Source organism: Schistocerca gregaria, chromosome 8, assembly GCF_023897955.1.
Source record: "Schistocerca gregaria isolate iqSchGreg1 chromosome 8, iqSchGreg1.2, whole genome shotgun sequence".
NCBI classification, from domain to species: Eukaryota; Metazoa; Arthropoda; class Insecta; order Orthoptera; family Acrididae; genus Schistocerca; species Schistocerca gregaria.
This window is the reverse complement of record NC_064927.1, coordinates 22,420,973-22,444,538: the sequence shown is the minus strand read 5'-3', so window position 1 is coordinate 22,444,538 and position 23,566 is coordinate 22,420,973. Positions and strand designations below refer to the sequence as shown.

Sequence of the window (23,566 nt, the reverse complement as noted above, 5' to 3'; positions counted from 1 at the left end):
GGGTGACGGCACTCTGCCGATCATTTCGCTAGTTAACACCGGTCTTGTAGTGTGTGTTTCAAGCTCAAGAGCATCTCCAAGCAGAAAATGGTCAACAGCAACATTCAGACGGTTTCGTACTGCTCAAATGCTACATTAAAACGGTATGTTTCTTTTTCAGAACTGATAAAACACGAGCGTGATAGCATTCGAACCTGTAAAATTCAGATCCGAAGTCCGACGCCTTATCCATTAGGCTACACAGTCACTGACGACCAAGTGCAAGTGGTATATGACTTATCTCGAAACGCTCAGACCCCTGATAATTTGTGCTTTCGTTCTACACAGCCGCTGCCCATGCTTTTTCCCACCCATTCGTTACATTCAACCTCTTACGTGACCGACCAAATATAGACTGGGAAACAAGACCACACACTTTGTGAATACGGAATCGAAGGCAGGGCGTGCCTCGCCGCATTTGCCACGATGGCCATTTGCTACTTCTGCAGAAGCGACGGCGGCGACGACGACGACGACGACGACGACGACGACCGCGAGAGGCTCTGACATATGTGAGAAATACATCTATAAAATGTAATTCAGAGTGCCTCGTCCCACCTTATGCTGTATCACTTTGGTAAAGGCTTTATCTGCGCCATTCGCCTTAATCACATCTGAGAGTAATTCTTAATAAAAGGCATGTCGCTAATTGTTCGTTATCACAGATACTGTTTGCTATACGGCCACGACGTGCAACTGATTTCCAAAATTCGACTTCTTCCTTTGAGGATGGAACTCACGACCCTTGGTTTACTAGTCCAGTGCTCTACCACTGAGCTCAAGAGGCGCGGCCTAGCGGTACTTTTGCGTACTTCGTCCTTACGGTAGTCTGGATCATCAGACTTCAGCTGACAACACTTCATATTACCGACTAATATTTGCAGCTATGGCGACCCATTACTGCTTGGCTACACATCTGACACGTAACCGATGTCCTCTCCAAACAACAACACTTGCATTTCAGAACATGTCTTTCACACATGTCTACAAAATCACCTTCACCTTCAAATACAGTTTCCTTGCGACTGACAGAGACGTAGGCAAAGTTTAAAGTTGCTATTTCCATTACATCACGTTAATCAGAAAAACGGTAATTTACATCTGCAGCGGAACAAAATTCCGTTCCGCCCAGCGTGGGGCTCGAACCCACGACCCTTAAATTAAGAGTCTCCTGCTCTACTGACTGAGCTAGCCGGGCTGCTTCGATGAATACGTGCCGGGCAGCACGTCACACAGTACTCGTTTTGTTTGGGTGGTCCCATACAGAATCTCTCCATGCTGCCTAATGTTTTCCTAAAGTCACACTCGTCACGTACTTCACTTTTATTTCATAATCATTTCTGAGAGGTAAAGGAATTGCATGACAACCTGCAGAGCTAGTGGCGTCAAAATTAACACTCATACTTGATGTGACTCAAAAGGCGAACGAGTTACTTTCCGACGTTGTTTTAGATGTGCAAGTGCCAGTGGAAACTCGCGGTGACGGCACTCTGCCGATCATTTCGCTAGTTAACACCGGTCTTGTAGTGTGTGTTTCAAGCTCAAGAGCATCTCCAAGCAGAAAATGGTCAACAGCAACATTCAGGCGGTTTCGTACTGCTCAAATGCTACATTAAAACGGTATGTTTCTTTTTCAGAACTGATAAAACACGAGCGTGACAACATTCGAACCTGTAATCTTCAGATCCGAAGTCCGACGCCTTATCCATTAGGCCACACAGTCACTGACGACCAAGTGCAACTTGTATATGACTCATCTCGAAACGCTGACACCCCTGATAATTTGAGTTTTCGTTCTACACAGCCGCTGCCCTTGCTCTTCCCACCCATTCGTTACATTCAACCTCTTACATGACCGACCAAATATAGACTGGGAAACAAGACCACACACTTTTTGCATACGGAATCGAAGGCAGGGCGTGCCTCGCCGCATTTGCCACGATGGCCATTTGCTACTTCTGCAGAAGCGGCGGCGGCGACGACGACGACGACCGCGAGAGGCTCTGACATATGTGAGAAATACATCTATAAAATGTAATTCAGACTGCCTCTTCCCACCTTACGCTGTACCGCTTTGGCAAAGGCTTTATCTGCGCCATTCGCCTTAATCACATCTGAGAGTAATTCTTAATAAAAGGCATGTCGCTAATTGTTCGTCATCACAGATACTGTTTGCTATACGGCCACGACGTGCAACTGATTTCCAAAATTAGACTTCTTCCTTTGAGGATGGGACTCACGATCCTTGGGTTACTAGTCCAGTGCTCTACCACTGAGCTAAAGAGGCGTGGAATAGCGGTACTTTTGCGTACTTCGTCCTTACGGTGGTCTGGATCTTCAGACTTCAGCTGACATCACTTCATATTACCGACTAATATTTGCAGCTATGGCGACCCATTACTGCTTGGCTACACATCTGACACGTAACCGATGTCCTCTCCAAACAACAACACTTGCATTTCAGAACATGACTTTCACACATGTCTACAAAATCACCTTCACCTTCAAATATAGTTTCCTTGCGACTGACAGAGACGTAGGCAAAGTTTAATGTTGCTATTTCCATTACATCACGTTAATCAGAAAAACGGTAATTTACATCTGCAGAGGAACAAAATTCCGTTCCACCCAGCGTGGGGCTCGAACCCACGACCCTGAGATTAAGAGTCTCATGCTCTACCGACTGAGCTAGCCGGGCTGCTTCAGTGAATACCTGCAGGGCAGCACGTCACACAGTACTCGTTTGGGTTGGGTGGTCCCATACAGAATCTCTCCATGCTGCCTAATGTTTTCCTAACGTCACACTCGTCACGTACTTCACTTTTATTTCATAATCATTTCTGAGATGTAAAGGAATTGCATGACAACCTGCAGAGCTAGTGGCGTCAAAATTAACACTCATACTTGATGTGACTCAAAAGGCGAACGATTTACTTTCCGACGTTGTTTTAGATGTGCAAGTGCCAGTGGAAACTCGCGGTGACGGCACTCTGCCGACCATTTCGCTAGTTAACACCGGTCTTGTAGTGTGTGTTTCAAGCTCAAGAGCATCTCCAAGCAGAAAATGGTCAGCAGCAACATTCAGACGGTTTCGTACTGCTCAAATGCTACATTAAAACGGTATGTTTCTTTTTCAGAACTGATAAAACACGAGCGTGACAGGATTCGAACCTGTAATCTCCAGATCCGCAGTGCGGCGCCTTATCCATTAGGCCACACAGTCACTGACGACGAAGTGCGACTTTTATATGACTCATCTCGAAACGCTCACACCCCTGATAATTTGTGTTTTCGTACTACACAGCCGCTGCCCCTTGCTCTTTCCCACCCATTCGTTACATTCAACCTCTTACGTGACCGACCAAATATAGACTGGGAAACAAGACCATACACTTTGTGCATACGGAATCGAGGGCTGGGCGTGCCTCGCCGCATTTAACACGATGGCCATTTGCTACTTCTGCAGAAGCGGCGGCGTCGGCGATGACGACGACCGCGAGAGGCTCTGACATATGTGAGAAATACATCTATAAAATGTAATTCAGACTGCCTCGTCCCACCTTATGCTGTACCGCTTTGGCAAAGGCTTTATCTGCGCCATTCGCATTAATCACATCTGAGAGTAATTCTTAATAAAAGGCATGTCGGTAATTGTTCGTCATCACAGATACTTTTTGCTATACGGCCACGACGCGTAACTGATTTCCAAAATTCGACTTCCTACTTTGAGGATGGAACTCACGACCCTTGGTTTACTAGACCAGTGCTCTACCACTGAGCTAAAGAGGCGCGGCTTATCGGTACTTTGGCGTACTTCGTCCTTACGGTCGTCTGGATCTTCAAACTTCAGCTGACAACACTTCATATTACCGACTAATATTTGCAGCTATGGCGACCCATTACTGCTTGGCCACACATCTGACATATAACAGATGTGCTCTCCAAACAACAACACTTGCATTTCAGAACATGTCTTTCACACATGTCTACAAAATCACCTTCACCTTCAAATACAGTTTCTTTGCGACTGACAGAGACGTAGGCAAAGTTTAAAGTTGCTATTTCCATTACATCACGTTAATCAGAAAAACGGTAATACACATCTGCAGCGGAACAAAATTCCATTACGCCCAGCGTGGGGCTCGAACCCACGAACCTGAGATTAAGAGTCTCATGCTCTACCGACTGAGCTAGCCCGGCTGCTTCGGTGAGTACTTGCCGGTAGCACGTCACACAGTACTCGTTTGGGTGGTCCCATACAGAATCTCACCTTGCTGCCAAATGTTTTCCTAACGTCACACTCGTCACGTACTTCACTTTTATTTCATAATCATTTCTGAGAGGTACAGGAATTGCATGACAACCTGCAGAGCTAGTGGCGTCAAAATTAACACTCATACTTGATGTGACTCAAAAGGCGAACGAGCTACTTTCCGACGTTGTTTTAGATGTGTAAGTGCAAGCGGAAACTCGGGGTGACGGCACTCTGCCAACCATTTCGCTAGTTAACACCGGTCTTGTAGTGTGTGTTTCAAGCTCAAGAGCATCTCCAAGCAGAAAATGGTCAACAGCAACATTCAGACGGTTTCGTACTGCTCAAATGCTACATGAAAACGGTATGTTTCTTTTTCAGAACTGATAAAACACGTGCGTGACAGCATTCGAACCTCTAATCTTCAGATCCGAAGTCCGACGCCTTATCCATTAGGCCACACAGTCACTGACAACCAAGTGCAACTTGTATATGACTCATCTCGAAACGCTCACACCCCTGATAATTGGTGTTTTCGTTCTACACAGCCGCTGCCCTTGCTCTTTCCCACCCATTCGTTACATTCAACCTCTTACGTGACCGACCAAATATAGACTGGGAAACAAGACCACACACTTTGTGCATACGGAATCGCCGCATTTGCCACGATGACCATTTGCTACTTCTGCAGAAGCGGCGGCGACGACGACGACGACGACCGCGAGAGGCTCTGACATATGTGAGAAATACATCTATAAAATGTAATTCAGACTGCCTCGTCCCACCTTATGCTGTACCGCTTTGGCAAAGGCTGTATCTGCGCCATTCGCCTTAATCACATCTGAGAGTAATTCTTAATAAAAGGCATGTCGTTAATTGTTCGTCATCACAGATACTGTTTGCTATACGGCCACGACGCGCAACTGATTTCCAAAATTCGACTTCTTCCTTTGAGGATGGAACTCACGACCCTTGGTTTACTAGTCCAGTGCTCTACCACTGAGCTCAAGGGGCGCGGCCTAGCGGTACTTTTGCGTACTTCGTCCTTACGGTCGTCTGGATCATCAGACTTCAGCAGACAACACTTCATATTACCGACTAATATTTGCAGCTATGGCGACCCATTACTGCTTGGCTACACATCTGACACGTAACCGATGTGCTCTCCAAACAACAACACTTGCATTTCAGAACATTTCTTTCACACATGTCTACAAAATCACCTTCACCTTCAAATACAGTTTCCTTGCGACTGACAGAGACGTAGGCAAAGTTTAAAGTTGCTATTTCCATTACATCACGTTAATCAGAAAAACGGTAATTTACATCTGCAGCGGAACAAAATTCCCTTCCGCCCAGCGTGGGGCTCGAACCCACGACCATGAGATTAAGAGTCTCATTCTCTCCCGACTGAACTAGCCGGGCTGCTTCCATGAATACTTGCCGGGTAGCACGTCACACAGTACTCGTTTGGGTTGGGTGGTCCCATACAGAATCTCACCATGCTGCCAAATGTTTTCCCAACGTCACACTCGTCACGTACTTCACTTTTATTTCATAATCATTTCTGCGAGGTAAAGGAATTGCATGACAACCTGCAGAGCTAGTGGCGTCAAAATTAACACTCATACTTGATGTGACTCAAAAGGCGAAGGAGTTACTTTCCGACGTTGTTTTAGATGTGCAAGTGCCAGTGGAAACTCGCGGTGACGGCACTCTGCCGACCATTTCGCTAGTTAACACCGGTCTTGTAGTGTGTGTTTCAAGCTCAAGAGCATCTCCAAGCAGAAAATGGTCAACAGCAACATTCAGACGGTTTCGTACTGCTCAAATGCTACATTAAATCGGTATGTTTCTTTTTCAGAACTGATAAAACACGAGCGTGACAGCATTCGGACCTGTAATCTTCAGATCCGAAGTCCGACGCCTTTTCCATTAGGCCACACAGTCACTGGCGACCAAGTGCAACTTGTATGTGACTCATCTCGAAACGCTCACACCCCTGATAATTTGTGTTTTCGTTCTACACAGCCGCTGCCCTTGCTCTTTCCCACCCATTCGTTACATTCAACCTCTTACGTGACCGACCAAAGATAGACAGGGAAACAAGACCACACACATTGTGCATACGGAATCGAAGGCAGGGCGTGCTTCGCCGCATTTGCCACGATGGCCATTTCCTACTTCTGCAGAAGCGGCGGCGGCGACGACGACGACGACGACGACGACCGCGAGAGGCTCTGACATATGTGAGAAATACATCTATAAAATGTAATTCAGACTGCCTCGTCCCACCTTATGCTGTACCGCTTTGGCAAAGGCTTTATCTGCGCCATTCGCCGTAATCACATCTGAGAGTAATTCTTAATAAAAGGCATGTCGCTAATTGTTCGTCATCACAGATACTGATTGCTATACGGCCACGACGCGCAACTGACTTCCAAAACAAGACTTCCTCCTTTGAGGATGGAACTCACGACCCTTAGTTTACTAGTCCAGTGCTCTACCACTGAGCTAAAGAGGCGCGGCCTAGTGGTACTTTTGATTACTTCGTCCTTACGGTCGTCTGGATCATCAGACTTCAGCTGACAACACTTCATATTACCGACTAATATTTGCAGCTATGGCGACCCATTACTGCTTGGCCACACATCTGACATATAACCGATGTGCTCTCCAAACAACAACACTTGCATTTCAGAACATGTCTTTCACACATGTCTACAATATCACCTTCAACTTCAAATACAGTTTCTTTGCGACTGACAGAGACGTAGGCAAAGTTTAAAGTTGCTATTTCCATTACATCACTTTAATCAGAAAAACGGTAATTTACATCTGCAGCGGAACAAAATCACATTACGCACAGTGTGGGGCTCGAACCCACGAACCTGAGATTAAGAGCCTCCTGCTCAACCGATTCAGCTAGCCCTGCTGCTTCAGTGAACACTTCCCGGGTAGCACGTCACACAGTACTCGTTTGGGTTGGGTGGTCCCATACAGAATCTCACCATGCTGCCAAATGTTTTCCCAACGTCACACTCGCCACGTACTTCACTTTTATTTCATAATCATTTCTGAGAGGTAAAGGAATTGCATGACAACCTGCAGAGCTAGTGGCGTCAAAATTAACACTCATACTTGATGTGACTCAAAGGCGAACGAGTTACTTTCCGACGTTGTTTTAGATGTGCAAGTGCAAGCGGAAACTCGGGGTGACGGCACTCTGCCGACCATTTCGCTAGTTAACACCGGTCTTGTAGTGTGTGTTTCAAGCTGAAGAGCATCTCCAAGCAGAAAATGGTCAACAGCAACATTCAGACAGTTTCGTACTGCTCAAATGCTACATTAAAACGGTATGTTTCTTTTTCAGAACTGATAAAACACAAGCGTGACAACATTCGAACCTGTAATCTTCAGATCCGAAGTCCGACGCCTTATCCATTAGGCCACACAGTCACTGACGACCAAGTGCAACTTGTATATGACTCATCTCGAAACGCTCACACCCCTGATAATTTGTGTTTTCGTTCTACACAGCCGCTGCCCTTGCTCTTTCCCACCCATTCGTTACATTCAACCTCTTACGTGACCGACCAAAGATAGACTGGGAAATAAGACCACACACTTTGTGCATACGGAATCGAAGGCAGGGCGTGCCTCGCCGCATTTGCCACGATGGCCATTTGCTACTTCTACAGAAGCGGCGGCGGCGACGACGACGACGACGACGACGACGACCGCGAGAGGCTCTGACATATGTGAGAAATACATCTATAAAATGTAATTCAGACTGCCTCGTCCCACCTTATGCTGTACCGCTTTGGCAAAGGCTTTATCTGCGCCATTCGCCTTAATCACATCTGAGAGTAATTCTTAATAAAAGGCATGTCGCTAATTGTTCGTCATCACAGATACTGTTTGCTATACGGCCACGACGCGCAACTGATTTCCAAAACACGACTTCTCCTTTGAGGATGGAACTCACGACCCTTGGTTTACTAGTCCAGTGCTCTACCACTGAGCTAAAGAGGCGCGGCCTAGCGGTACTTTTGCGTACTTCGTCCTTACGGTCGTCTGGATCATCAGACTTCAGCTGACAACAATTCATATTACCGACTAATATTTGCAGCTGTGGCAACCCATTACTGCTTGGCCACACATCTGACATATAACCGATGTGCTCTCCAAACAACGAAACTTGCATTTCCGAACATGTCTTTCACACATGTCTACAAAATCACCTTCACCTTCAAATACAGTTTCTTTGCGACTGACAGAGACGTAGGCAAAGTTTAAAGTTGCTATTTCCATTACATCACGTTAATCAGAAAAACGGTAATACACATCTGCAGCGGAACAAAATTCCATTACGCCCAGCGTGGGGCTCGAACCCACGAACCTGAGATTAAGAGTCTCATGCTCTACCGACTGAGCTAGCCCGGCTGCTTCGGTGAGTACTTGCCGGTAGCACGTCACACAGTACTCGTTTGGGTGGTCCCATACAGAATCTCACCTTGCTGCCAAATGTTTTCCTAACGTCACACTCGTCACGTACTTCACTTTTATTTCATAATCATTTCTGAGAGGTAAAGGAATTGCATGACAACCTGCAGAGCTAGTGGCGTCAAAATTAACACTCATACTTGATGTGACTCAAAAGGCGAACGAGCTACTTTCCGACGTTGTTTTAGATGTGTAAGTGCAAGCGGAAACTCGGGGTGACGGCACTCTGCCAACCATTTCGCTAGTTAACACCGGTCTTGTAGTGTGTGTTTCAAGCTCAAGAGCATCTCCAAGCAGAAAATGGTCAACAGCAACATTCAGACGGTTTCGTACTGCTCAAATGCTACATTAAAACGGTATGTTTCTTTTTCAGAACTGATAAAACACGAGCGTGACAGCATTCGGACCTGTAATCTTCAGATCCGAAGTCCGACGCCTTTTCCATTAGGCCACACAGTCACTGGCGACCAAGTGCAACTTGTATGTGACTCATCTCGAAACGCTCACACCCCTGATAATTTGTGTTTTCGTTCTACACAGCCGCTGCCCTTGCTCTTTCCCACCCATTCGTTACATTCAACCTCTTACGTGACCGACCAAAGATAGACAGGGAAACAAGACCACACACATTGTGCATACGGAATCGAAGGCAGGGCGTGCTTCGCCGCATTTGCCACGATGGCCATTTGCTACTTCTACAGAAGCGGCGGCGGCGACGACGACGACGACGACGACGACCGCGAGAGGCTCTGACATATGTGAGAAATACATCTATAAAATGTAATTCAGACTGCCTCGTCCCACCTTATGCTGTACCGCTTTGGCAAAGGCTTTATCTGCGCCATTCGCCGTAATCACATCTGAGAGTAATTCTTAATAAAAGGCATGTCGCTAATTGTTCGTCATCACAGATACTGATTGCTATACGGCCACGACGCGCAACTGACTTCCAAAACACGACTTCCTCCTTTGAGGATGGAACTGACGACCCTTAGTTTACTAGTCCAGTGCTCTACCACTGAGCTAAAGAGGCGCGGCCTAGCGGTACTTTTGATTACTTCGTCCTTACGGTCGTCTGGATCATCAGACTTCAGCTGACAACACTTCATATTACCGACTAATATTTGCAGCTATGGCGACCCATTACTGCTTGGCCACACATCTGACATATAACCGATGTGCTCTCCAAACAACAACACTTGCATTTCAGAACATGTCTTTCACACATGTCTACAATATCACCTTCAACTTCAAATACAGTTTCTTTGCGACTGACAGAGACGTAGGCAAAGTTTAAAGTTGCTATTTCCATTACATCACTTTAATCAGAAAAACGGTAATTTACATCTGCAGCGGAACAAAATCACATTACGCACAGTGTGGGGCTCGAACCCACGAACCTGAGACTAAGAGCCTCCTGCTCAACCGATTCAGCTAGCCCTGCTGCTTCAGTGGATACTTCCCGGGTAGCACGTCACACAGTACTCGTTTGGGTTGGGTGGTCCCATACAGAATCTCACCATGCTGCCAAATGTTTTCCTAACGTCACACTCGTAACGTACTTCACTTTTATTTCATAATCATTTCTGAGAGGTAAAGGAATTGCATGACAACCTGCAGAGCTAGTGGCGTCAAAATTAACACTCATACTTGATGTGACTCAAAAGGCGAACGAGTTACTTTCCGACGTTGTTTTAGATGTGCAAGTGCCAGCGGAAACTCGGGGTGACGGCACTCTGCCGACCATTTCGCTAGTTAACACCGGTCTTGTAGTGTGTGTTTCAAGCTCAAGAGCATCTCCAAGCAGAAAATGGTCAACAGCAACATTCAGACGGTTTCGTACTGCTCAAATGCTACATTAAAACGGTATGTTTCTTTTTCAGAACTGATAAAACACGAGCGTGACAGCATTCGAACCTGTAATCTTCAGATCCGAAGTCCGACGCCTTATCCATTAGGCCACACAGTCACTGACGACCAAGTGCAACTTGTATATGACTCATCTCGAAACGCTCACACCCCTGATAATTTGTGTTTTCGTTCTACACAGCAGCTGCCCTTGCTCTTTCCCACCCATTCGTTACATTCAACCTCTTACGTGACCGACCAACGATAGACTGGGAAACAAGACCACACACTTTGTGCATACGGAATCGAAGGCAGGGCGTGCCTCGCCGCATTTGCCACGATGGCCATTTGCTACTTCTACAGAAGCGGCGGCGGCGGCGACGGCGACGACGAAGACGACGACCGCGAGAGGCTCTGACATATGTGAGAAATACATCTATAAAATGTAATTCAGACTGCCTCGTCCCACCTTATGCTGTACCGCTTTGGCAAAGGCTTTATGTGCGCCATTCGCCTTAATCACATCTGAGAGTAATTATTAATAAAAGGCAAATCGCTAATTGTTCGTCATCACAGATACTGTTTGCTAAACGGCCACGACGCGCAACTGATTTCCAAACCACGACTTCCTCCTTTGAGGATGGAACTCACGACCCTTGGTTTACTAGTCCAGTGCTCTACCACTGAGCTAAGGTGGTGCGGCCTAGCGGTACTTTTGCGTATTTCGTCCTTACGGTCGTCTGGATCATCAGACTTCAACTGACAACACTTCATATTACCGACTAATATTTGCAGCTATGGCGACCCATTACTGCTTGGCCACACATCTGACATATAACCGATGTGCACTCCAAACAACAACACTTGCATTTCAGAACATGTCTTTCACACATGTCTACAAAATCACCTTCACCTTCAAATACAGTTTCTTTGCGACTGACAGAGACGTAGGCAAAGTTTAAAGTTGCTATTTCCATTACATCACTTTAATCAGAAAAACGGTAATTTACATCTGCAGCGGAACAAAATCCCACTCCGCACAGCGTGGGGCTCGAACCCACGAACCTGAGATTAAGAGTCTCATGCTCTAGCGATTCAGCTAGCCCGGCTGCTTCGGTGAATACTTGCCGGGTAGCACGTCACACAGTACTCGTTTGGGTTGGGTGGTCCCATACAGAATCTCACCATGCTGCCAAATGTTTTCCCAACGTCACACTCGCCACGTACTTCACTTTTATTTCATAATCATTTCTGAGAGGTAAAGGAATTGCATGACAACCTGCAGAGCTAGTGGCGTCAAGATTAACACTCATGCTTGATGTGACTCAAAGGCGAACGAGTTACTTTCCGACGTTGTTTTAGATGTGCAAGTGCAAGCGGAAACTCGGGGTGACGGCACTCTGCCGACCATTTCGCTAGTTAACACCGGTCTTGTAGTGTGTGTTTCAAGCTGAAGAGCATCTCCAAGCAGAAAATGGTCAACAGCAACATTCAGACAGTTTCGTACTGCTCAAATGCTACATTAAAACGGTATGTTTCTTTTTCAGAACTGATAAAACACAAGCGTGACAGCATTCGAACCTGTAATCTTCAGATCCGAAGTCCGACGCCTTATCCATTAGGCCACACAGTCACTGACGACCAAGTGCAACTTGTATATGACTCATCTCGAAACGCTCACACCCCTGATAATTTGTGTTTTCGTTCTACACAGCCGCTGCCCTTGCTCTTTCCCACCCATTCGTTACATTCAACCTCTTACGTGACCGACCAAAGATAGACTGGGAAATAAGACCACACACTTTGTGCATACGGAATCGAAGGCAGGGCGTGCCTCGCCGCATTTGCCACGATGGCCATTTGCTACTTCTACAGAAGCGGCGGCGGCGACGACGACGACGACGACGACGACGACGACGACGACGACCGCGAGAGTCTCTGACATATGTGAGAAATACATCTATAAAATGTAATTCAGACTGCCTCGTCCCACCTTATGCTGTACCGCTTTGGCAAAGGCTTTATCTGCGCCATTCGCCTTAATCACATCTGAGAGTAATTCTTAATAATAGGCATGTCGCTAATTGTTCGTCATCACAGATACTGTTTGCTATACGGCCACGACGCGCAACTGATTTCCAAAACACGACTTCTCCTTTGAGGATGGAACTCACGACCCTTGGTTTACTAGTCCAGTGCTCTACCACTGAGCTAAAGAGGCGCGGCCTAGCGGTACTTTTGCGTACTTCGTCCTTACGGTCGTCTGGATCATCAGACTTCAGCTGACAACAATTCATATTACCGACTAATATTTGCAGCTGTGGCGACCCATTACTGCTTGGCCACACATCTGACATATAACCGATGTGCTCTCCAAACAACGAAACTTGCATTTCCGAACATGTCTTTCACACATGTCTACAAAATCACCTTCACCTTCAAATACAGTTTCTTTGCGACTGACAGAGACGTAGGCAAAGTTTAAAGTTGCTATTTCCATTACATCACGTTAATCAGAAAAACGGTAATACACATCTGCAGCGGAACAAAATTCCATTACGCCCAGCGTGGGGCTCGAACCCACGAACCTGAGATTAAGAGTCTCATGCTCTACCGACTGAGCTAGCCCGGCTGCTTCGGTGAGTACTTGCCGGTAGCACGTCACACAGTACTCGTTTGGGTGGTCCCATACAGAATCTCACCTTGCTGCCAAATGTTTTCCTAACGTCACACTCGTCACGTACTTCACTTTTATTTCATAATCATTTCTGAGAGGTAAAGGAATTGCATGACAACCTGCAGAGCTAGTGGCGTCAAAATTAACACTCATACTTGATGTGACTCAAAAGGCGAACGAGCTACTTTCCGACGTTGTTTTAGATGTGTAAGTGCAAGCGGAAACTCGGGGTGACGGCACTCTGCCAACCATTTCGCTAGTTAACACCGGTCTTGTAGTGTGTGTTTCAAGCTCAAGAGCATCTCCAAGCAGAAAATGGTCAACAGCAACATTCAGACGGTTTCGTACTGCTCAAATGCTACATTAAAACGGTATGTTTCTTTTTCAGAACTGATAAAACACGAGCGTGACAGCATTCGAACCTGTAATCTTCAGATCCAAAGTCCGACGCCTTATCCATTAGGCCACACAGTCACTGACGACCAAGTGCAACTTGTATATGACTCATCTCGAAACGCTCACACCCCTGATAATTTGTGTTTTCGTTCTACACAGCCGCTGCCCTTGCTCTTTCCCACCCATTCGTTACATTCAACCTCTTACGTGACCGACCAAAGATAGACTGGGAAATAAGACCACACACTTTGTGCATACGGAATCGAAGGCAGGGCGTGCCTCGCCGCATTTGCCACGATGGCCATTTGCTACTTCTACAGAAGCGGCGGCGGCGACGACGACGACGACGACGACGACGACGACGACGACGACGACGACCGCGAGAGGCTCTGACATATGTGAGAAATACATCTATAAAATGTAATTCAGACTGCCTCGTCCCACCTTATGCTGTACCGCTTTGGCAAAGGCTTTATCTGCGCCATTCGCCTTAATCACATCTGAGAGTAATTCTTAATAAAAGGCATGTCGCTAATTGTTCGTCATCACAGATACTGTTTGCTATACGGCCACGACGCGCAACTGATTTCCAAAACACGACTTCTCCTTTGAGGATGGAACTCACGACCCTTGGTTTACTAGTCCAGTGCTCTTCCACTGAGCTAATGAGGCGCGGCCTAGCGGTACTTTTGCGTACTTCGTCCTTACGGTCGTCTGGATCATCAGACTTCAGCTGACAACACTTCATATTACCGACTAATATTTGCAGCTATGGCGACCCATTACTGCTTGGCCACACATCTGACATATAACCGATGTGCTCTCCAAACAACGAAACTTGCATTTCAGAACATGTCTTTCACACATGTCTACAAAATCACCTTCACCTTCAAATACAGTTTCTTTGCGACTGACAGAGACGTAGGCAAAGTTTAAAGTTGCTATTTCCATTACATCACGTTAATCAGAAAAATGGTAATATACATCTGCAGCGGAACAAAATTCCATTACGCCCAGCGTGGGGCTCGAACCCACGAACCTGAGATTAAGAGTCTCATGCTCTACCGACTGAGCTAGTCCGGCTGCTTCGGTGAGTACTTGCCGGTAGCACGTCACACAGTACTCGTTTGGGTGGTCCCATACAGAATCTCACCATGCTGCCAAATGTTTTCCTAACGTCACACACGTCACGTACTTCACTTTTATTTCATAATCATTTCTGAGAGGTAAAGGAATTGCATGACAACCTGCAGAGCTAGTGGCGTCAAAATTAACACTCATACTTGATGTGACTCAAAAGGCGAACGAGTTACTTTCCGACGTTGTTTTAGATGTGCAAGTGCAAGCGGAAACTCGGGGTGACGGCACTCTGCCGACCATTTCGCTAGTTAACACCGGTCTTGTAGTGTGTGTTTCAAGCTCAAGAGCATCTCCAAGCAGAAAATGGTCAACAGCAACATTCAGACGGTTTCGTACTGCTCAAATGCTACATTAAAACGGTATGTTTCTTTTTCACAACTGATAAAACACGAGCGTGACAGCATTCTAACCTGTAATCTTCAGATCCGAAGTCCGACGCCTTATTCATTTTTTTTTTTTACACCATTTTTTTTTTCCCTTCCATGGAAACAAATGAGACTTCCTTCTCAGTCATAAAATGAATGTATAAGAAAACAATTTATCTTTAACCCTGCGATACTGGCTTTCGGCTTCGGCTTCTTCTGTGCAGTAAACAAAATAGCCTTCTTTGCCAGCAGAGGATAAGTGATTGTAATATGAAACTGTAAAATTGTACTTCTCCCCAATTGTTTTTGTTTAAGCGTCGTTTCGCTTAAATAAACGATTTTTGTTTATCTCGTTGGCTTGTCAACCAATGCCCAGTCGCTCGAATACAATTTTAAGCATATTGCCGTAGTTTTTCTTGTGGTCTTTATATTTCAGGGCGTTATAAAAAGCACACTTCAAGTACATGTAAAAATCAGTGGAATTGTCATTTCCCAGGTGATTAATTACGTAATTCACATAGTGTCCCATTAACCAATGGACCGAGTTGTTTTTTGCTGCTGGAAAATAGCAAGTCTGAGGCCTGAGGAATGTAACAGGGGGAAAATTTTCCACCGAAGATCTCGTAAGAAAAGCCAGTTGTTCCCTAATCCAATTACAGAGTTGTAGATTGCCACCGCACGTGAATCTGTGCACTAACGTGTCGATCAATTTACATTTGAGACATAGGTTCGTGTCGCTAACGCCGATTGCATGTAACCTTTCATTGGTGCTTACGGTCTCATTCACTGTTTTATACCACGCTGACTTGACGTCCGATGGTAGACCACGCGTATTAATATTTTTCCATATGGCGTCCCAATCAGTGTGTGGGTATTTACTTTCCAATTTGTTTCTCCCCTCCATTTTCTTTCGATGGGACAGAATATCGCGGGCCGTGATCCGTCGTGAGTTGATGATGACACCGCCGAGATAGCTGAATTCCACAAAATATACACGAACGTACTGGAGCCGGTTATTTATTTTTTGCACATTCACCGGCGCCTGTAAACTGGCAGGCCTGACAACTTCAAATAATTTAGTTGTAATGCTATCAGCGTGGTCGCTAAGGATAGTGGCGGTCCTTTTTATAAAAAGCGCAGACGCCTTATTTCTGATGTCAACTAACCCCAAACCTCCATTCCTGGGATCTAAGGTCGCAGTTTTTGCGTCGACTCTGAATATATCCCCTCTCCAAAGATAGCTGGCAATGGTAGACATTATCTTTTTTCCAATCATTTTCGGTAGTGGGAAGATCTGTGCTATAAAGTAACTCCTGGAGAGAATGCAGTGGTTAATGAAAATCACCCTCTGAACTTGGTTCATGTTACGGTGGAGGTTTTCTCTTGTTGTTCCAAGAAGTTGTCCCGACGTATTTCTCCAATTGATAGCTGCCATTTTTAACGGACAAGGTGTCAGTGTTATTCCTAGTGCTTTGCATTGGGTGACCATTGTGGCCCAGGCTAAGGTGGTATGTTGAAAACCCCGCAGGTTTAGGAGTTTGCTTTTGTTTGCGTTGACACCTGCTCCGGAGACTCTACAGTACTTTTTAATTAGCGTTTCCAATTTCAAAATGTCGTCGGGATTTCGCAGGACGACTCCGACATCATCGGCATAGGCGTTTATGACTGTTCGGTGGCCAGATAATGTGATGCCAGTTAGAGTGGCATGAACACTGCGGAGGAAAGGTTCTAATGAAAGCACGAATAGGAACATGGAGAGGGGGCTTCCTTGAGGAACGCCGCGCCTGATCTGAATCTGCTTTGTCCTCTGGCAGTTAACTGATATACAAGCGCTGATGCCTGTTGCAACATTTCTGATCACACTTACGACTCGCTCATTAAAACCTATTTTGTTCAGTGTGGCACTAAGGAATCTATGATCCACACGATCAAATGCTTTCTGGAAGTCAATAAACATGATAGCACATTTTATGGTGGTCACAGCAGTGATTGCAATTATATCTCTATATTCAGCTATGCTTTTGAAAATGCTCTTGGTAGGCACACAGGACTGGTATGGACTTACTATCTTTTTGGCCAACTGTGAGAGTCTGTTGTTTAAAATTCTGCCGATGATTTTATAATCGGAGTTTAACAGGGAGATAGGACGAAAGTTGTTGAGGTTTCTTTTTGCAGCATTTTTTGGGATTAGTACTATTGTGCTCTCTTTAAAAACAGCAGGTAAATGCTTTCCCTGAAGCACCTCGTTCGTCATTCGGGTAAACATGTCACCAATCAGTGGCCAGTATCGTTTATAAAATTCAACAGGCAAACCATCCGGTCCCGGCGATTTCCTCAGAGGAGATTTGCAGATGATTCTGTGGATATCTTCGTTAGTACACTCAACGAGAAGGTCTTCGTTTTCCTCGTCCGAGACCTGTGGAGCTATGGAACTAAGGAACTCATCGAAGGACTCTTCACATACCGGGTTGGCAGTGTATAGGTCTTCGTAATATTTGTGCACTGCATTGACGATGTCTCTCTGAGTCATGAGTGTCTCGCCAGTTTCAGACTGAAGTCCATCAATGAAGGTGCGTCTCCTGTTTCTTTCGTGCTTCAGTAGATGGTACAAGGAAGCATGTTCATCCTCCACGACTGTCTTAGCCTTGGATTTTAATTTCAGACCCTCCATCTGCTGTCTTTTAAGACTGAGCAATTTGGCCTTAGTTTGCTTGATATCTGCCAGACGGACGTTGGAAGTGTTTGCCTGTTCATATAAATTTCGCAGCATGGTATAATAAAATTCTATGGAATTTTTCAAGTCTTTCGATCGTTGTACACTATACTGGATGAGAACTTTTCTCAGTTTAGGCTTTGCCCTGTTGCACCACCAGTCTAGTACTGAGACGTGTCTATCTGCAGAGCGGAGGCACAATGCCCACGCTTCTGTCAAACTTTCTTCTAATCCGTCGTCCTGCATCAGTGACGTATTAAGGTGCCATGAACTTCTAAAACGGCGAGTGGGTTGCGCAGTAAGGTTGATGGAAGCTAGCACGGAGCTATGATCAGAAAAGTAAACTGGAATCGTCTCTGCTTTAATGAAGGAGCTAACTAGACTTTGCGATATGTAGAGTCTGTCGATCCTGCTACGTGAGTGAGGACCTAGGAATGTAAATGCCACAAATGTGGGATACATTATTTCCCAAGCATCTTTAAGCTGTAAAACAGTGACGAAACGCTTCAGTTCATTGCAGTTATTAAAATTCGGAACCTGGTCTTTCTTATTTATCACACAATTAAAATCACCGCCTATTATAAGATCTTTTGGGTTTTTCCGTAATAAATAAATGATTTCTTCTTTATAGAACTGTGCTCTTTCCATTCTATTGGATGTGCCAGAAGGGGCATACAGATTGATAAGGGTAGAACCAAAGACTTTTATACCTATCGCTCTGCCGGAGTCCAACCTCTCGATATCCGAGACAGGAATCCCCTCCCTGACTAAAATTGCTGTACCGACGTTGGTGTCAAGTGAGACATTTAAAATCGCCAAATATCCAGGCACTGTAAGATTAGTCAGCACTACTTCCTGTAGGAAAGCAATGTCCGTCCCTGACTCATATAAATAATCCTTGAGCGCTGTAACTTTAGTCACGGATGTAAGCCTGTTAATATTGATAGTCGTAATTGTATATGCCTGGGACATTTAGTTTGCATAAAAAGTAAATAAGTGATTAAAAAGATAACAAAATATTAATAAAAAAAAGAAAAGAGATGTGCAGCTGCTAGAAGGGAGAAACGACTCCGCTTAAACAAACATCTAAAAGAAGAGTCAGTATTTGAAGCTCGGTAAACACTTCATCTGGTTCCTCTGAAATATGACTAAGACAGTAGTACAATTAGAAATGAAACTGGTTCAACAAAATCCTTTTTTTTTTCATCTTACAGCCTCATTTTGGTGCAGGATTCCGAACATCTCGGGTTTTAGTTTTACCGAGGGGCTTTGCATCACTAATGTCACTTGAAGGTACCTCCTTAGGTCTTTCCGTGATGATTTCATACAAGACGTTCTTGGCCGTCGCTTCCTCTTGTGCTGGTTGTTGTTTGCTTTGGTTACGGAAAGCTTTGAGAGTAGGTTGCGGTTTGAGTCGGCGTCTTCGGACATCTTGGTTCAACGCGCCGTCATTCGGATTGTCTATCTTTACCACCGTTGTGACCGAAGTTGCCCCAACAGCGTCCTTTTTACGAGTGCCATTTCCTTGTTCTTCCGTCACTAGCTCCAGAGCACTGACTGAGTCGGCGGTTTGTGGGTCTGTAAATTCTTGAGTTGGGTTCCGCTCCGTCACCTCTTGTGCTTCGGAGTGCGCCTCTTCCGTCTCCGCGACAATCGTTACTGCGTCCCCTCCGTGGACCGTTTGTACCTGTTCAGCCGCCGACAGCGGCCGGGTTGCCTCAGCGGCTGTCGTCACGTCAATACATGTACTGTTTGTTTCCTCGAGCACATCCGCATTACACTGCTTCTGCTTGCGGGTGGAAGGCGAATGACGGGCGGACTCGCCGTCCGAGCCGTCATCGGTCGTTTCCAACGGTCGCTTCTTATTCTGGAGATCGCAATCGGGAACAGAAGGGTGTGATGTAATGACGCTCAGGGGAGGGAACTCCGTAGTAGTTATGGCGGGCACTGCAGAAGTACATGCACCACTGTCGTTAACCGAAAGAAGGGAAGTGCTATTTGGTAAGACATCGCTGAGGGTCAGTTTTTGACGCTGTGTTAGATTGTTCCGAAGAACAAAAACACGGCGCGGACAATCTTGTCGGAAATGACCTGTCTCATTGCAAATATTGCACGTGCGCTCCTGACCAGAATACACAACATGTGCTTTATGGCCTGCAACGGATATATGGGGCGGAATGTTGGCTTTCACCTCCATTTCAACGGATCTAATGCCATTAAAACACTGTATCTTGTATAGCTTCGACCATCTTTCGTTATAGATAGATTTAACTTCGCCATATTTAGATAGAGCGTCCTTGATCAACTGATTATCAATTTCAATTGGAACATTCAAAATCATGACATTGGTGTACATGATATCAGCTTTTCGTACAGAGACATTACTTTTTGAACCGTCTCGATGAACAAATTCGACGGAATTACCCCATTTTGCAAGCAACTTATCGACTGTCACTGAGTTCAGAAATTTAACAAAAACACAGTATTTTTCAGCATCTAATTGCGTGGTATGAACAGAGTCAGAATTTATACCGATTACCTCAGTCAGCCAATCGTGGATTTCCAGCGCAGTGGGTTGGACCGGCCGTGTTTCTTTCTCGAACGAGAAGACTAAAGTATTCTTCCTGACGGTGTCAGACATGGTCGTCGGTTCCGACGAAATTCCGGCATCAACCGAAATTGCGGCGAAGCACGAAACGTGGAACGGACGAAAGCACTATAAAAACACTTATCAGAGACACCACTCAAAAAATAACAGCGAAAATGTACAGCTAACTTCACGTAAACACCAAACACCGGCGATAGCGCTAACGTACGCGGAGTAAACAACAAGCACGTCCGACCGCGGCGACGGCTAAAGCCAGAATGCGCGCATTAGGCCACACAGTGACTGACGACCAAGTGCAACTTGTATATGACTCATCTCGAAACGCTCACACCCCTGATAATTTGTGTTTTCGTTCTACACAGCCGCTGCCCTTGCTCTTTCCCACCCATTCGTTACATTCAACCTCTTACGTGACCGACCAAAGATAGACTGGGAAATAAGACCACACACTTTGTGCATACGGAATCGAAGGCAGGGCGTGCCTCGCCGCATTTGCCACGATGGCCATTTGCTACTTCTACACAAGCGGCGGCGACGACGACGACGACGACGACGACGACGACGACGACGACCGCGAGAGGCTCTGACATATGTGAGAAATACATCTATAAAATGTAATTCAGACTGCCTCGTCCCACCTTATGCTGTACCGCTTTGGCAAAGGCTTTATCTGCGCCATTCGCCTTAATCACATCTGAGAGTAATTCTTAATAAAAGGCATGTCGATAATTGTTCGTCATCACAGATACTGTTTGCTATACGGCCACGACGCACAACTGATTTCCAAAACACGACTTCTCCTTTGAGGATGGAACTCACGACCCTTGGTTTACTAGTCCAGTGCTCTACCACTGAGCTAATGAGGCGCGGCCTAGAGGTACTTTTGCGTACTTCGTCCTTACGGTCGTCTGGATCATCAGACTTCAGCTGACAACACTTCATATTACCGACTAATATTTGCAGCTATGGCGACCCATTACTGTTTGGCCACACATCTGACATATAACCGATGTGCTCTCCAAACAACGAAACTTGCATTTCAGAACATGTCTTTCACACATGTCTACAAAATCACCTTCACCTTCAAATACAGTTTCTTTGCGACTGACAGAGACGTAGGTAAAGTTTAAAGTTGCTATTTCCATTACATCACGTTAATCAGAAAAACGGTAATATACATCTGCAGCGGAACAAAATTCCATTACGCCCAGCGTGGGGCTCGAACCCACGAACCTGAGATTAAGAGTCTCATGCTCTACCGACTGAGCTAGCCCGGCTACTTCGGTGAGTACTTGCCGGTAGCACGTCACACAGTACTCGTTTGGGTGGTCCCATACAGAATCTCACCATGCTGCCAAATGTTTTCCTAACGCCACACCCGTCACGTACTTCACTTTTATTTCATAATCATTTCTGAGAGGTAAAGGAATTGCATGACAACCTGCAGAGCTAGTGGTGTCAAAATTAACACTCATACTTGATGTGACTCAAAAGGCGAACGAGTTACTTTCCGACGTTGTTTTAGATGTGCAAGTGCAAGCGGAAACTCGGGGTGACGGCACTCTGCCGACCATTTCGCTAGTTAACACCGGTCTTGTAGTGTGTGTTTCAAGCTCAAGAGCATCTCCAAGCAGAAAATGGTCAACAGCAACATTCAGACGGTTTCGTACTGCTCAAATGCTACATTAAAACGGTATGTTTCTTTTTCACAACTGATAAAACACGAGCATGACAGCATTCTAACCTGTAATCTTCAGATCCGAAGTCCGACGCCTTATCCATTAGGCCACACAGTCACTGACGACCAAGTGCAACTTGTATATGACTCATCTCGAAACGCTCACACCCCTGATAATTTGTGTTTTCGTTCTACACAGCCGCTGCCCTTGCTCTTTCCCACCCATTCGTTACATTCAACCTCTTACGTGACCGACCAAAGATAGACTGGGAAATAAGACCACACACTTTGTGCATACGGAATCGAAGGCAGGGCGTGCCTCGCCGCATTTGCCACGATGGCCATTTGCTACTTCTACAGAAGCGGCGGCGGCGACGACGACGACGACGACGACGACCGCGAGAGGCTCTGACATATGTGAGAAATACATCTATAAAATGTAATTCAGACTGCCTCGTCCCACCTTATGCTGTACCGCTTTGGCAAAGGCTTTATCTGCGCCATTCGCCTTAATCACATCTGAGAGTAATTCTTAATAAAAGGCATGTCGCTAATTGTTCGTCATCACAGATACTGTTTGCTATACGGCCACGACGCACAACTGATTTCCAAAACACGACTTCTCCTTTGAGGATGGAACTCACGACCCTTAGTTTACTAGTCCAGTGCTCTACCACTGAGCTAATGAGGCGCGGCCTAGCGGTACTTTTGCGTACTTCGTCCTTACGGTCGTCTGGATCATCAGACTTCAGCTGACAACACTTCATATTACCGACTAATATTTGCAGCTATGGCGACCCATTACTGTTTGGCCACACATCTGACATATAACCGATGTGCTCTCCAAACAACGAAACTTGCATTTCAGAACATGTCTTTCACACATGTCTACAAAATCACCTTCACCTTCAAATACAGTTTCTTTGCGACTGACAGAGACGTAGGCAAAGTTTAAAGTTGCTATTTCCATTACATCACGTTAATCAGAAAAACGGTAATATACATCTGCAGCGGAACAAAATTCCATTACGCCCAGCGTGGGGCTCGAACCCACGAACCTGAGATTAAGAGTCTCATGCTCTACCGACTGAGCTAGCCCGGCTACTTCGGTGAGTACTTGCCGGTAGCACGTCACACAGTACTCGTTTGGGTGGTCCCATACAGAATCTCACCATGCTGCCAAATGTTTTCCTAACGTCACACCCGTCACGTACTTCACTTTTATTTCATAATCATTTCTGAGAGGTAAAGGAATTGCATGACAACCTGCAGAGCTAGTGGTGTCAAAATTAACACTCATACTTGATGTGACTCAAAAGGCGAACGAGTTACTTTCCGACGTTG

The 23,566-nt window shown here is 45.7% G+C and overlaps 9 non-coding genes across 9 annotated transcripts; all 9 read right to left on the bottom strand.

Annotated features, from left to right (window-relative positions):
• Nucleotides 1–1,164: 1,164 nt before the first annotated feature.
• Trnak-cuu (transfer RNA lysine (anticodon CUU)) lies at nt 1,165–1,237 on the bottom strand. The gene has a single exon. It is a non-coding gene; the product is annotated as a tRNA-Lys (tRNA).
• Nucleotides 1,238–2,664: 1,427 nt separating this feature from the next.
• On the bottom strand, nt 2,665–2,737 carry Trnak-cuu (transfer RNA lysine (anticodon CUU)). The gene has a single exon. It is a non-coding gene; the product is annotated as a tRNA-Lys (tRNA).
• A 1,429-nt stretch (nt 2,738–4,166) lies between these two features.
• On the bottom strand, nt 4,167–4,239 carry Trnak-cuu (transfer RNA lysine (anticodon CUU)). The gene has a single exon. It is a non-coding gene; the product is annotated as a tRNA-Lys (tRNA).
• A 1,404-nt stretch (nt 4,240–5,643) lies between these two features.
• On the bottom strand, nt 5,644–5,716 carry Trnak-cuu (transfer RNA lysine (anticodon CUU)). The gene has a single exon. It is a non-coding gene; the product is annotated as a tRNA-Lys (tRNA).
• Nucleotides 5,717–8,664: 2,948 nt separating this feature from the next.
• Nucleotides 8,665–8,737, bottom strand: Trnak-cuu (transfer RNA lysine (anticodon CUU)). The gene has a single exon. It is a non-coding gene; the product is annotated as a tRNA-Lys (tRNA).
• Nucleotides 8,738–13,204: 4,467 nt separating this feature from the next.
• Trnak-cuu (transfer RNA lysine (anticodon CUU)) lies at nt 13,205–13,277 on the bottom strand. The gene has a single exon. It is a non-coding gene; the product is annotated as a tRNA-Lys (tRNA).
• Nucleotides 13,278–14,728: 1,451 nt separating this feature from the next.
• Trnak-cuu (transfer RNA lysine (anticodon CUU)) lies at nt 14,729–14,801 on the bottom strand. The gene has a single exon. It is a non-coding gene; the product is annotated as a tRNA-Lys (tRNA).
• Nucleotides 14,802–21,748: 6,947 nt separating this feature from the next.
• On the bottom strand, nt 21,749–21,821 carry Trnak-cuu (transfer RNA lysine (anticodon CUU)). The gene has a single exon. It is a non-coding gene; the product is annotated as a tRNA-Lys (tRNA).
• A 1,430-nt stretch (nt 21,822–23,251) lies between these two features.
• Trnak-cuu (transfer RNA lysine (anticodon CUU)) lies at nt 23,252–23,324 on the bottom strand. The gene has a single exon. It is a non-coding gene; the product is annotated as a tRNA-Lys (tRNA).
• Nucleotides 23,325–23,566: the final 242 nt, after the last annotated feature.